The following is a 14,585-nucleotide window of genomic DNA, read 5'->3' as shown; positions in this document are numbered from 1 at the left end:
GTGCATTGAACCATGCCATATAAAAGTTATCAAGTCTCTCTTTCTCACATAAATAACACATAAGAATTTAAAAAGGGGGGGGTCGCCTGGGTGGCTTAGTTGGTTGAGTGTCTGACTTCGGCTCAGGTCATGATCTCATTGTGAGTTCAAGCCCCACATTGGGCTCTGTGCTGACAGCTCAGAGCCTGGAGTCTGTTTCACATTCTTTGTCTCCCTCTCTCTCAGCCCCTCCCCCACTCATGTTCTCTCTCTCTCTCTCTCTCTCTCTCTCTGTCGCTCTAACATAAATAAAACATATATTTATATATATATTTTATTTATCAAGCAATCATCTCCTGACTCTTTCTACTCCAAATTACCTGATACACTATCGCTTCCCTCCTATTCCAAGTTACTTACTGCCTTTTACAGGATTCTGTATCACATCATGACTTGTCTTATGTTTATTTCCTTCTTGCAGCTCAAGTTTTGTTATTTCTTAATCTGAAAAATCAAAGCCATCGTTTATTTCAATTCCCATTTTCCTCAACTGAGTTGATTCCTTTCATCTATTCTTTTCCTTCATACTCCATGATTTGTGGATTACTACATTGCTTCTCTCCCATCCTTTACTGCTATTATATAATCAGATCTAATAGCTTCTTAGGGAAAGTTTAAAATTCTTACCTAATCATAAGTGAACACAAAGTCACTGGTTCTTTAGCAAATATATTAGATATTCTGGCATACACTCAATTTCTTAACTAAGTCTCTCTCAAATGCATCTTAAGTTCTACTCTGGTTCCTACCTAAACCTAAGTTCTACTTCCTAAACTTTGTTAAATGATCAAATTATTTTAGTTCAACATTTTTCTGACATGTACATATTAAATCAGTTGATGATTTGTGCATTTTCTTCCTTTATTTTTTAAAATAATTATTTATTATTTTAAGAGAGAGAAAACAAGCATGGGAAGCACCAGAGAGAAAAGGAGACAGAGAATCCCAAGCAGGCTCCATGCTGTCTGCACAGAGCTCAACATGGGCCTCAACCCACGAGCTGTGACATCATGACCTGAGCTGAAATCAAGAATCTGACACTTAACCAACTAAGCCACCAAGGTGCCCCTGTTTGTGTATTTTCTATAAAATATTTGAATAAAATTAATTATTGGTATAGGTTTATAATCAAAGTTTAATCTCTTCAAGTTTTTGGAAATTTCAGATACATTGATTAATATAAAATGATACTACCTCAAATACATCTGTTGCCAAGTCCTAACCCTTGACTTTAGCCACACCTGTGGTGGACTGTTGCATGGGAAATTACACTTACTTAACACTGATAGCATCTCATGTTTTATCTCTCATCTTAGAATTTCTCCAACCCAACCCACAAGAGTTTGCTCAAGCTGAACCTAAGGATTGCGCAGAAGCAAAAGAAAGTTAATATCCTCTGAGGACAGGACTCAGTGAAGGGGAAATAGGAACTGTAGATTAAATTCTCAGCTCTCAGGTCTTCAGGAGGACAACTTTGGGAATTTTCTCAGGAGCTTCCAGTAAAAGCAAGCCTTCATTATCCACCGGAAGCAATTACATCAATAGTGTACTTTTATGATAGATTTGCTTCTTCTCTGTCTCACTCTCTCATTCCCTCACTTTTTCTATCTTGTGTGATCTCCCAAAGAAACTAAATCTACTCAAATCCTTGTCCAACTCTTTACTGCCAGGAGAAATGGAGCCAAAAGACATATTAATGACCTCATATCAAGCTCTGGAGGACTCATATTTACTTCTTCCATATTCTCACAAACAAAGGCACTCTTTCATTATCAGAAGGCTAGGAGTAAGCTGTGAATGGAGAAGGCAAAAGCAGAAAGTAAAAATTTTTGTATTTGATTTTTAATTATGGTTAATTTAATTTATTATTTTTAAAAATGTTCAGATCATAAAAGCATGGATCTGTTTAAGACCATGTCAATATGTAAGAAATAAGTTGTAGGGCTCTTTTGGGAAATGTAAACTCAGTGTTCAGGTGCCATCTAGTTTATTGTTTAACCACAGACTTTAATATGTATTAGCTTAAAGAATAAGATTGTAGAGTTTGGACAGACTACAGAAAATGATCCAAATTTGTGTGTGTTTATATTTCTGTTTTTGTTGTGAAAATCAAAGTATGATTGCTGGTTTAACATGGTAAAACTACTCATGCTCATGGAATCCATAATAAAGTTTCAAATTGTATGGCGAGAATCCAGGAAACATATAATTAATTGATTTGCAAATCCTCAAAGAGCTAAAGGTAGTGGCTTGTACTGAATCAACAGCACCATAATACAGCATTTTATATGTGTGGCTAATGGATATTTTCATGAACACTTGCTAGCTAGTCAGCCAGTACAGAGAGATATTAGGTAGGGTAATTACTCACAGTTGTGTTTAATAAAATGAGAGAAAACTGTCAAATGACACTAATAATAATAATCTTATAGCAGGCTAAATAATTCAATGATAATTACAAGTATTAATCTAGCTTTCTTCCCTGATTATGAATCTTCTCTCCTTCATCATAATGGGAGTAGCAGATTGTCTGCAATGAATTGTGAATACCCAGCAGTGACTTTGGCAGTGAAGGCCTCCCATCAATTCTGATAGGTTAAAATGTTTCTGGTTGGTCTTGAGTAAATGTGTCAATTTTTTTTTCTGTGCTTGTCATAAAAGAATGAAGCAATAGTAAATTCTTGCTGTTATTCCATGGAGCCAATAAAATCATACTGCCAACAAGAGGCAGTTGACACTATAAGTGTAGCTAACTATCTTCAAATAGTAGACCTGGAAATAAAATTTCAATATTTCACATAACCTTGCTTTTTGATAGAAAAGAAGCAGTTATACTGCTTACATTTAGTGCTCTGCTATTGTGTAGCTGCTTTGAACATACTTATCTGTGCAACAGATTCACTCAGAGATAAATTTTTGTAAACCATTTTTTTTTTTTTTTTTTTTGCGGGGCAGTGTTGGTGGTAAGTTGCTAGGTTTATAATTTAAAACGACTGAAGAATAAAGAAAAATGTTTTGTATTACAACATATTTATATCTGAGCCAACATTTACTTACTATAATAGCAAGTAATGTATAATACTATACACAAAGAAATGTGCAGAAAGAAATTTAGAAATGTAGTTCTAATTCAGTATAAGTGTAGTTGGCCGTTTTAAAAATCACCACTGAATCTCTCTGGCATGAAATATGAGTTTGACAATATGGTCCAGTTCATTATATCAGGTCATCTGAATATTTTTATTACCATTTTGATAGCATAGCACATCTTATAATCCAGACATTTCACAAGGGAACTATGATGCACATATTTCAAAAGCATAGGCATACATGAAGCTACAACATCAAAAAAGGTGAAGAATATCTGTAATGCCATAATAGACTCAACTAGAAAAGATATTCAGAGTTTTGAGCTTTGAGTAAGACTTATAAATACTATATAAGATTAGGTCAGCATGTGGTTTGATATAAATAATCTGTTCTTAAATTATTACTAAAATTGATGAATGCAGTGTCCAAAATGGCAGATGGATTTTAGCAGTCTTTCAATGGGAAAATGCTTACTTTGGTAAGATATTGATCTAATTTCTGAAAATTTTACATTTGAGAGAAGCCTCCTGAATAACGATATAGCCCCTTTGGGACAAGTTTATGAGACTCTCTTGTTTGATGTTACAGACTATGATATGGTACGGGTACTGTTCCAAATGTTTCACACCAATAACATGTAGGTCATATCAAAGCTACACATACATATACAGATGCTTCTCAACTTACTATTGTAAATTATATACAATTATGTATGGATAGACACATCAAAAGTTGAAAATATCCTAACTTAAAAACGCATTTAATACACTTCACCTATCAAGCATCATAGCTTAGCCTAGCCTACTTTAAACATACTCAGAACACTTCTATTAGCTTGTATCATCTAACACAAAGCCAATTTTATAACAAGCGTTAAGTAACTCATGTAATTTAATAAATATTCTACTGGAAAAAAATAAAAAGATGATTTTCCAGTATCCAGAATGATTTTAAGTGGCTCACTGCCACTGCCCAGCATTGGAAGACAGTGTCATACTAGCTAATTATCACTAGCTGAAAAAAACATCCAAATCCAAAATTCAATGCACAGTTTCTGCTGATTGCATCACTTTCACACCATAACCAAATAAATCATACGTTGAACCATTGTAAATCAGGAATCATCTGTATCTGAAAGTTAAAACACTATGCACATACACAGTCATCTGTACACACACAAAACAAGGGACTTTATATAGTATAATCTATAAATATCTATCTAATCAACATAGCAAGACATGTCAACAACACAGGTGGAGGCCAATGGGACAATCACTTTCCATCAGTACTGTGAACAGTATGATACATGACTTTAGTTTCCTGGAAGAATTCCAGAACTAGCTGATGGCAAAGAATTTAACTAATGTTTGTTGGACAGATTACATACTATTATTTTTAAATTAGTATTCATACCTGTTTTCTAAAGATGTGTTCATCTATTTTATTGACTTATTCCCTAACCAAATAATTTCCTCTTATATAAGTGGCAGGTGAATAGAGTTCTTTTTAATTTAAATCAAACAGCTTTCTAGGGAAAATATACTGAGAGTGTTGAAAACTATATTGGTTATGAATCTTTTGTTAAAATCACTTTCAGTTTCTCCTTTTCATAGTTTTTCCTAAACAGTCTTCAACATATTGGAAATATATTTTGCCCTTTAGTCAAGACTACTTTTTTTAAAAAAAATGTTTATTTATTTATTTTTGAGAGAGATAGAGAGAGAGAGAGAGAGAGAGAGAGAGAGTAGAGGAGGGACAGAGAGAGAGTGAGACAGAGAATCCCAAGCAGGATCCCACTGTCAGCACAGAGCCCCATGCGGGAATCCAACTCATAAGTTGTGAGATCATGACCTGAGCTGAAACCGAGTCTGACGCTTAACCAACTGAGCCACCCAGGTGCCCCTATTCAAGACCATTAACATACAATTTCACTTTGTCTTAAATGTCATTCTGAAGTTTCAACCAAAGGGTTGTGTATGTTTTTTTTTTCCATCACCACATCCTTCACTTATTAAGTGAATATTCTCTCCTGCTATCATGTATACACCACTTTTTGGATAAGTAAAGGCCATCTATTTTTTTTTCCTTATACTATGCCTCCTATGCTTCTGGACTTGTTGATTTTTAATATAGTTGTAACATAACTGTTACATATCTGATTCTCCTTCAAATAATGAACAGTAAACAACCTGAGCCCACATTCTAAGTTACTGATATACTTATCCCTATATATTATTCTGGTATTTTTATAAATTAAGATGACTGAATTGCAGAACAAGAGTTTTAGGTGGTAGCTATTATAAATTTTACCAAAACTGATCTTTGTCAGACTGATTTTTGCCATCATATATGCCAAGTATGTTTCTCAGGTTTTTTTCTAGAATATGCTTGTATATTGCATATTTAAACTAATATTTATTATAAATCTTTTGCAACTCCTTTTTAGAAATACTGAGTATATTGGATCAGTCTCTATATTTTTATTCACAGAAAACATTTTTGGCTTGTTTGTTCTCAGTACTTTCTCATAATTGACAAACGTGAAGTAGTCTGAATTTCAATAGTACTGGCACTTTCCCTTAACTGATGAACATATTGAAATAATTCTTTTTTTTAATGTTTATTTATTTTTGAGAGAGCATGAGTGGAGGAGGGGCAGGGAGAGAGGGACAGAGTATCCAAAGCAGGCTCTGTGCTGACAGCAGTGAGCCTGATGTGGAGCTTGAAATCACGAACCATGAGATCATGACTTCAGCCGAAGTCAGACAATCAACTGAGGCACCCAGCGCCCCCATAATGAAGCTACTCTATAGTAAGCTATTTGAGAAGAGTTCCGCATTTTATTCCTATTATTATAGAGTTTGAGGTCTAGGCAATTAACTAAATATTTTTAGTGGTTGCTGTGTGGCTAGCACTATGTGCCAGGCAGAGAGTAAGATAGAAATATTAACTCAACCATATTTTATTCTAAGCGAAAATAATTGAGCAATAGTAATAAGTTCTTCTATTTATGGAATATCAACTTATAAACTTTCCTACATTGAACAATGCCAAACACCAGAATAAGGAGCCATCTAATGCAAATAAGGGATAACATTAAAGAATTCTATGAGCCGCTTTATCTTTATGAGTGCTGCTGTATTTTTGCTGACTTGTGTTTTTCAATTACATTGTATCTGATAAGTGCAGAAGTAAGAAGAGTGTTAAATGAGATAAGAAATGGTATTTAAGAGGGTATTTTTTAAAAGTACAGAGAAAAGCACATCTACATACAAATTTATAAACACAATATTATAGAGGAATAAAAATAAACTATAGCTATATAGTACAGCATGCGTAACTCTTAGAAACTAGTGAGGAAAGTAAAACAGGAAAGTGCAAAAACTATAATGAATTATTATAAAGTTCATACAAATTTTGTTCAACCATAGATGATTAAAGATACCAATTATGTATCAACTAATACAAAAACCAAGCATTGGATTGGCAAACATAAAATGACTGAGGCATACAAACCTGGGTAGGTACAAGTGTGATGATATTCTATTTCTTAGGAAATAAATTAATGGATAAATAAAAGTAATTAGACTTTTTAAATGTTAATGAAACTTTAGCCTGTTATTTCTTAGTAATATGAAATATATGATTTAAAACAAAAATGTTTATCTAGAAAAACATTTAAAAATTAATTTCAGGGTCATCATAAAATTTGTATTTACTTTGCCATTGAAGAAAATGCCTATTTTTTTAAATTTTCCTCCTAGTTCCTAGTTTTATAATGTGTATAAGGAATGTTAGATTGAAAAAGTGAATTGTTTTACAAAGTCATTTCCTAATTCACCCTCCAGATACAGCAGATGAGAGTCCTGAAGACATGCTCCATTGCCTTAAGGGGGAATACCAGCCATGCTTATTTCTGGAACATGTCTGTTGACTTCCCTAAATACTACAACACTATAGACAACACTTTGAAAATTTGCAATTACATTTTCACAGTCATGGAAATGGCTCCAAAAGGCACTGCTGGTGTCTTAGCAGGTATTTTTAATAAAGCTTAAAGTTGCCTGATGGTTTAAACATATTAACANTTTATTTTTTAAATGTTTATTTTTTATTTGAAGAGAAGGAGAGAGAAAGAGGTAGTGAGTGAGTGGGGGAGGGACACAGAGAGGGAAAGAGAGAATCCAAAGCAGGCTCTGAACTGTCAGCACAGAGCCCAGGGCTAATCAAGAGTCCAACATCGAAGCAACTGAGCTACCCAGATGCCCCTGGTTCCTCTATTTTTAAATTTTATTTTTAAGATTATCTTTTTTGGTTGACTTCAATTTTTTAAAATATTTTGATTTTCAGTATACATCTTGGAATATAAAACCAATGCCAATTTTTAAGAAGTTTACCACTCAGAAAATTGCCATTTTTCAGGGCTCCTGTGTGGGTAGGTCAGTTGAGCATCTGACTCTTGATTTTGGCTCAGGTCATCATCCCAGGTTGGTTGCATTAAGCTCTTCATTCAGCTCCATGTTGACCATGAAGCCTGCTCAAGAGTCTCTCCCTCTCTCTCCCTTCAGCTCCCTCCCTTGCTCATGTTCTCTCTCTCTCTCTCTGTCTCTCTCTCTCTTTCTCTCTGTCTTTAAAAAACAAACAAACAAACAAATTAATTTTTAAAAATGACTATTTGCTCATTGTATTATTCCATCACACTGCTTTATTATTTTTTTTAAAAGTCACTATTTCCTTGGGAGAATGAGAGACAAAGAGTGAGTTGGGAGGGAGAGAGAGAGAGAAAGAGAGAAAATCTTAAGCAGGTTCTATACTCAATGCAAACAGACATGGGGCTGGATGCAGGGCTCGAACTCAGACTGTGAGATCATGACCTGAGCCAAAAGAGCAGCCGAGGTGCCCCCATGATGCTTTTTTTGAATAAAAAAGGTGCAATAAACATGATAACTGATGCTTCCCTTGTGGTGGTCTCTCTGATGGTTATATTATATATAAGTCATGGCTATAGATTTTCAAAATTATTGATGTTTGTTGGTATTTTCTCTCATAACTATTTTTCTCTCCCTTATCTAGATTTCCAAACATTCAGACAACTGGACATTTCAAAAAATCCTTCCCAAGGGATATATCTTGAATCTCACAGATACGTGTTCAGATTTTTGATGTTTTATTTAGGCTGTTGCAATGTGTTCTGCCACAGGCACCACTGTGACAACTGGTGCCCTATGGCCTTTCCCCCATTAAGTTCAAGATGTCACTTGTTTCCATGTAGATCTATAGATTTAGTGCAATGCAGTGAGTGGTTTTGGATATTATTAAACTTATCTTAAAGTTTACATGGAGAAGCAAATAGACTCACAATAGCCAGCACAATGTTGAAGGAGAAGTAGATTGGAGGACTGACTTTAAGACTTACTATAAAGGTATAGTAATTAAGATATAATATTGCAGAAAGAATAAATAGATTAAAGGAACAGAATAGAACCTCCATACACACACACACACACACACACACACACACACACACACACACACATTCAGTTGATCTTCTTGTTTTTACTATTTAGTTTTTAATGTTTATTTATTTTTGAGACAGAGAGAGAGCAAGAGATAGAGATAGAACATGAGAGGGAGGGTCAGAAACACAGGGAGACACAGAATTGGAAACAAGCTCCAGGCTCTGAGCTGTCTGCACAGAGCCCAATGTGGGCTCATGAATTGTGAGATTATGACCTGAACTGAAGTCAGTCACTTAACGAACTGAGACACCCAGTTGCCCCAATATTCAACTGATCTTTGACAAAAAGGCAAAGACAGTACCAGCAAGCAAAGATGTTTTCGTCAAGAAATAGTTTTGGAGTAACTAAGTGGCTATATACAAAATAATAAAATAAGCAAAGATAAATAATAAAAATACAATAATAAAATAAGCAAGGTAAACAAAACAAAATAAAATAAAGTAATAAATCCAAGCATATATCTTATGACCTTCACAAAATTTAACTCAAATAGTATTATAAACCTAAACATAAAATGTGTAGAAGATAACCTAGGAGAAAACTCACATAATCTTGGTTTGGCAATACCTTTTTAGATACAACACCACAGGCACTATCCATGAAGGAAAGAACTGATAAGCTAGATTTCATTGAAATTAAAAATGTCTGCTCTGCTCTGACTTGTCTCAATGCCAAAAGAATGAAGAGATAAACCACAACCTATGAGAAAATATTTGCAGCAGGCATATCTGAGAACGGACTGTTATCCAAAATATACAAAGACCCCTTAATACTCAACAATAAGAAAAAAACCTGATTAAAAATGGGCTAAAGACCTCAGCAGACACCTGACTAAAGAAAATACACAAATGGAAACAAGCATATGAAAAGAGTCTTCACATCATTTGTCGTTAGGAAAATGCAAATTAAAACAAAATGGAGTTAGCACCACACACCCAAAATCCAGAACACTGACAACAGAACACTAAATGCTGGTGAGGATGTATAGCAACAGGAATGTTCTTCCATTTTTGTTGGGAACACAAAATGGAAAACAATTTGACAGTGCCTTACAAAACTAAACAAATTCTTACCAGATGATCCAGGATTGCACTCTTTGGCACTTACCAAAGGTGAAAACTTGTGTCCACACAGATGTCTATAGCAGTTTTATTCATAATTGATAAAAACTTGGAAGCAACAAACATGTCCTTCAGTAGATGAAAGGTCAAATAAACTGTAATACATACAGACAATGGAATATTATTTAGTGCTAAAGGAATTCCCAAGCTATGAAAAGATATAGAGGAATATGAAGTACATATTACTAAGTGAAAGAAGTCAGTCTGAAAAATCTACATACAGTATGGTTCTATCTATATGACAGAAAAAGGAAAAAAAATCTATATAAACAGTTAAAAGACCCGCTCTCCAACTGGATGAGGGTGAGAAGGAAGGGATAGATAGGCAGAGCATGGAGTTTTAAGGCAGCAAAACCACTTTGTAAGATACTTTAATGGTGCATACATCTCATAATATATTTGTCCAAACCCATAAAATACACCACCTAGAAAGAAACCATAATGCAAACTATGGTCTTTTAGTGATTATGATGTGTCAATGTAGGCTCATCAATTGTAATAAATGTTCATGGTAATGGGGGGACATTGATGTTTAGAGAGATAATGCATGTTTGATGATAGAGGGTATTTGGGAAATCTTCCTCCCCATTTTGCTATTAGTTTAAAACTGCCCTAAAAAATAAAGTTCATTAAAACAAAGAAAGATGTGATTTCCTCATAAGTTACTTCCCCTCTTTCCCTGACTCAAACCTCAGTTTGCTCACACCATGCTTTCCTAGGATTATGCATCCCAATAAAAGATCAGTACATTTGCTTTAGCCTTAGGCTTTGCTGCCTAAGGAGCCTGGGTTAAGACCAGGAGAACAATATTTAAGCAGAAAAACAAATGGATAAACTCTTTATGTTCTTGGTTCAAAACCTAAAATCTCTGGAGGAATAGAGAGGAGTTCTAGTATAGATATTTGAGAACAGAATGTATAGAAAGAAAATAGAGAAGAAAAACATTAGAAAAAGCAAGGAGTGTATGGGACATTGCAGGTTCCAAATAAAGTCTACAGTAGCCAATCACGAGATTCATAGGTAAATAGAAAACTTTTAAATATTATTTTAGAAGTTGAGATAAGTTAATGTTATGTACTTACCTTCAGTCAGTCTCCAAGGAAGCTTGATCATATGAAGGAAAAGATTTTTACTCAAAAATTTTTAAGCATAAAGTTGTGTAAAAGTCAAATACAGCCAGATGGCCCTTGTCATTCAAAATCTTGGTATATGTAATCTATCAGGCAGATATTTGTTCTGAAAAAATGCATATAAATATTTAATTTTAGGTTTGTGCGATCTATCAATAATATTAGTATTATTTCAACAGTGAATGTTCAGCAGAAAACTTATAAAATATTTTGGGCTTAATATTCTAAATATTTCAACCTCTATGATTATCTTACTAATCTGTGATAATTTTGATTTGGTGGAAAATAAATCTTAATTTTTTGTAACTGGTTTCTTTTTTTAAACACATATTTTTGTTATTGTTATTATTACTTTTTTTTATTTTAGACAGCGAGAATGAGAGCATGAGCAGGAGAGGAGGGAAGAAGGAGAGAGAGAGAATCTTAAGCAGGCTTCATGCTCAGTGTGGAGCCCAGTGCAGGGCTCGATTCCATGACCCTGGGATCAGGACCTTAGCTGAAATGAAGAGTCAGATGATTAACTGACTGAGCCACCCTGGTGCCCCTGTAACTCGTTTCTTATTGCAAAAAGGTTCAGTGAAATTTTAGAAAATATCGATTTACCAAAGAAAGCCATATAGCTTACAATTGCCAAATAACTTAAAATATTACCTTGTATTCAAAATACTTTTTTCTAAATTGATTTTCACACCAGTAAAACCAAAAACTCTTAATTACGCTAGATTTTGTATCACATAATCAGTGCTAGGAAGTCATCTGACAGTGATTTGTCTTAAATACAGTTAAGATGGGTGGTATCACTATGCAATACAGAAATATAGATAGTATAACAATTGAGTGTTACATAACTTTTGTGCATTGTATAAAATTCCTACTCCATAAAAAGGCTTCTGTCAGTGACCTACTTGGAGCTTTAATAAAACTTTGAAACTAACATAATCTAACTTATTCCTAGAAACTGACACTTTAAATGAAATCACAAGACTATTTCTCCATTTGAATAAGAAAGGTAGCAACCCCAATAGATTTATTGAATGCAAAAAGCTGAAATGCTATAATGATCCTAAGGAATTAAGTGATCCGGTCATGAATCACAAAAAAAAAACCACAATATAAATTACCAAAGTGCTTGTTTAATTGTAACATGCAAGTGCCCATTATAGTACACTAGTGTAGTCTTCTAAAAGAACTCTATAAAAGAACTCCACTCCTAAACTGTAGAAAATGCTCCTTTTTAGGCCATGCATACTGCATATGCAAGTATTAGGCCATGTATTTAGCGTTTAAAATAACCACTTAATATAAGCTTTTTAGTCATTCAGACAGGCAGCAGGGCTTTATTTCTATTGCTTATATCTAAAGGGTAGACCTCTAAGGTAAGAGGTAGACCCTCTAAAAGAACCCAATGATAACAACAAAATACAATTAACAAAATGTTTACTGAGCCTTTACAGTCTGCCAGGTACGTCTCAGAAAATACTCGAATTAACAAAGCATGTAATACTTGAGCACAGAGAGCTTATATTCTTTTGAAATGTAATAGCAAAATAAACAGGTAATAGGATAATTAATGTATGCTTGATGGTGATAGGTGTCACAAAGAAATGTAAAAGAGCAACAGTCAATGGGGAATACCAGGATGGAGGTTAATTTCATTTTATATTGGGTGTTTATATTTCATATATGAGATATTATTTGTGTAAAAACAGCAGGAAGTGAAGGAGAATGTCATGCAGATGTTAAGCAAAAGGACTCTCCGTGCAGAAGAAAGAAGTACACAGACCTTGTGTGGGAAGCTTATCTGTTACATTTGAGGAAAAGCAAGGAGGCCAATGAGGAGTTCATAGCGGTGGAGAGAGGAAGAGAATATTGATGTATGAACTTCTAGTACCTAGAAATGCTTTCAATTTTTATTTAGTATGAAAGGGAAAGATTTCAAAAGATTTTCTGCAGCAGCATAAAACCATCTGACTTGACTTTTAAGGTAAGTAGCTGTACCATAACCTATTTGGGGGAGGGAGAGGAGTGGAGCAGATGTGGAAGGGGATTAACCAATCACACCAGTAATCCAGGAACATAGGATGGTGCTTTTACCAAGATGGGTGGTAATGAAAGTAGTGAGATACGGTTTTTGCTTCGTATACATGTTGAGGATTGGTGAATATAGTTTTCCGAAGAATGGGATGGGGGTATGTGCAAGACAGAATGGGTCAACATTTATTTGATCTGCACAAACAGAAGCATGAGGTCTTCATTTTTTTATATGGAGAGAACTTTGGGTTGAGATGTTCCTTCTGATAATAGTGTAGTGATTGTTAGGCTTTAGTCAGACAGGGAAAGGAAACAGTAAGAGCAGTGCTTAAGAAGTAAGAGATTTTAACACCTTAGAAATTGATTTCATCAAGGAACATTATGTGGGATCTTCTGTTTATGTAAGTAAATAAATGAATGCAGCCTCCTGGGCTGATAGGGGTAAGGAGGATGGCTGCAAACCAGCAATACAGCTTCCAGTAAAGAGTGTGCCATCAGACATGTTTTACTGAAGCAACCAAGTATAATGATGGTAGAAAACTGGACTAACAGAGAACATAAAAAGGAAGAAATTTTAAAAAGAGATGCAGGACAACATAGAAAAGATAGTTAAAAGTATATATTAACACTAAAGCTTTGGTCATTGTATCAAGATAATAAAAAGTGGATTTTAGAGCAAAATTCATTATCAGACATAAAGAAGATCATTTAAAAATTTTAAAGAGTGAAAGGGTCAGTTCATCAGGAAAGTATGAAAATTCTTGACTTATCTAATAATTGTAATAGTGTGGTATGGTAACAGATGGTGGCTACACTTGTGGTCAGGATAGCATATTGTCCAGAGATGTTGAAAACTTGAAACTAATGTAACATTGTCAATTAAACTAAAAAAAAAACTTAAACATTTTAAATTTAAAAACATTAAAAGAGGATCAATAATTTGAAAAATGAATATCTGAAAGAGTGAAGATGAGGCTGAGACATACTTCTGACCCTGAGGACAACATTTGTAAGATTCTTTCCCATTTTGTGAAAACTCAGATGAATCAGTATCATCTGACAAGGATCAGGTTTAACTAATGCAGAGATGTAATGATTTTTTCTAAGTTTATTTATTTATTTTGAGAGAGAGAGTGAGTACAAGCATGGGAGAAGGCAGAAGGAAAAAGTAGAGAGAGAATCCCAAGCAGAATCTGACACAGGGACTGAACTCACAAACTGTAAGATCATTATGTGTTTGAGCTGAAATCAAGAGTTGGAAGTTAGCCAACTGAGACACTGAAGCACCCCAAGATGTAATGAAGTTTTAATAAATAATTTTCTGACAGGATAATTGTTTTCTATGAAGCAGAGCATATAGAAAACAAGAGAGAGACTTGGAAGTAAAATAGATTATACTGAAAATAAGAATTAGGAAAATGATAAAGGATAAAATTAAGAAAATTACACCTGTGACAAAGATCTGCTGAAGAGAAGTTTTAGCTTGTCATTTAATGTTTTTAAGTATAATCTAGAAAGATGAATCTAGAGTCAAAATGCTGCTTCCTTTACTTATCAGGATTAAATATGGTAGAGTCTTAACAAGTAAATGAAAAGTATATATTAACACTAAAGCTTTGGTCATTATATCAAAATAATGAAAAGTGGATTTTAGA

The sequence above is a fragment of the Crocuta crocuta genome, unplaced genomic scaffold (assembly GCF_008692635.1).
Source record: "Crocuta crocuta isolate KB4526 unplaced genomic scaffold, BGI_CrCroc_1.0 scaffold578, whole genome shotgun sequence".
Lineage (NCBI taxonomy): Eukaryota > Metazoa > Chordata > Mammalia > Carnivora > Hyaenidae > Crocuta > Crocuta crocuta.
This window is presented reverse-complemented; position numbering follows the sequence as displayed.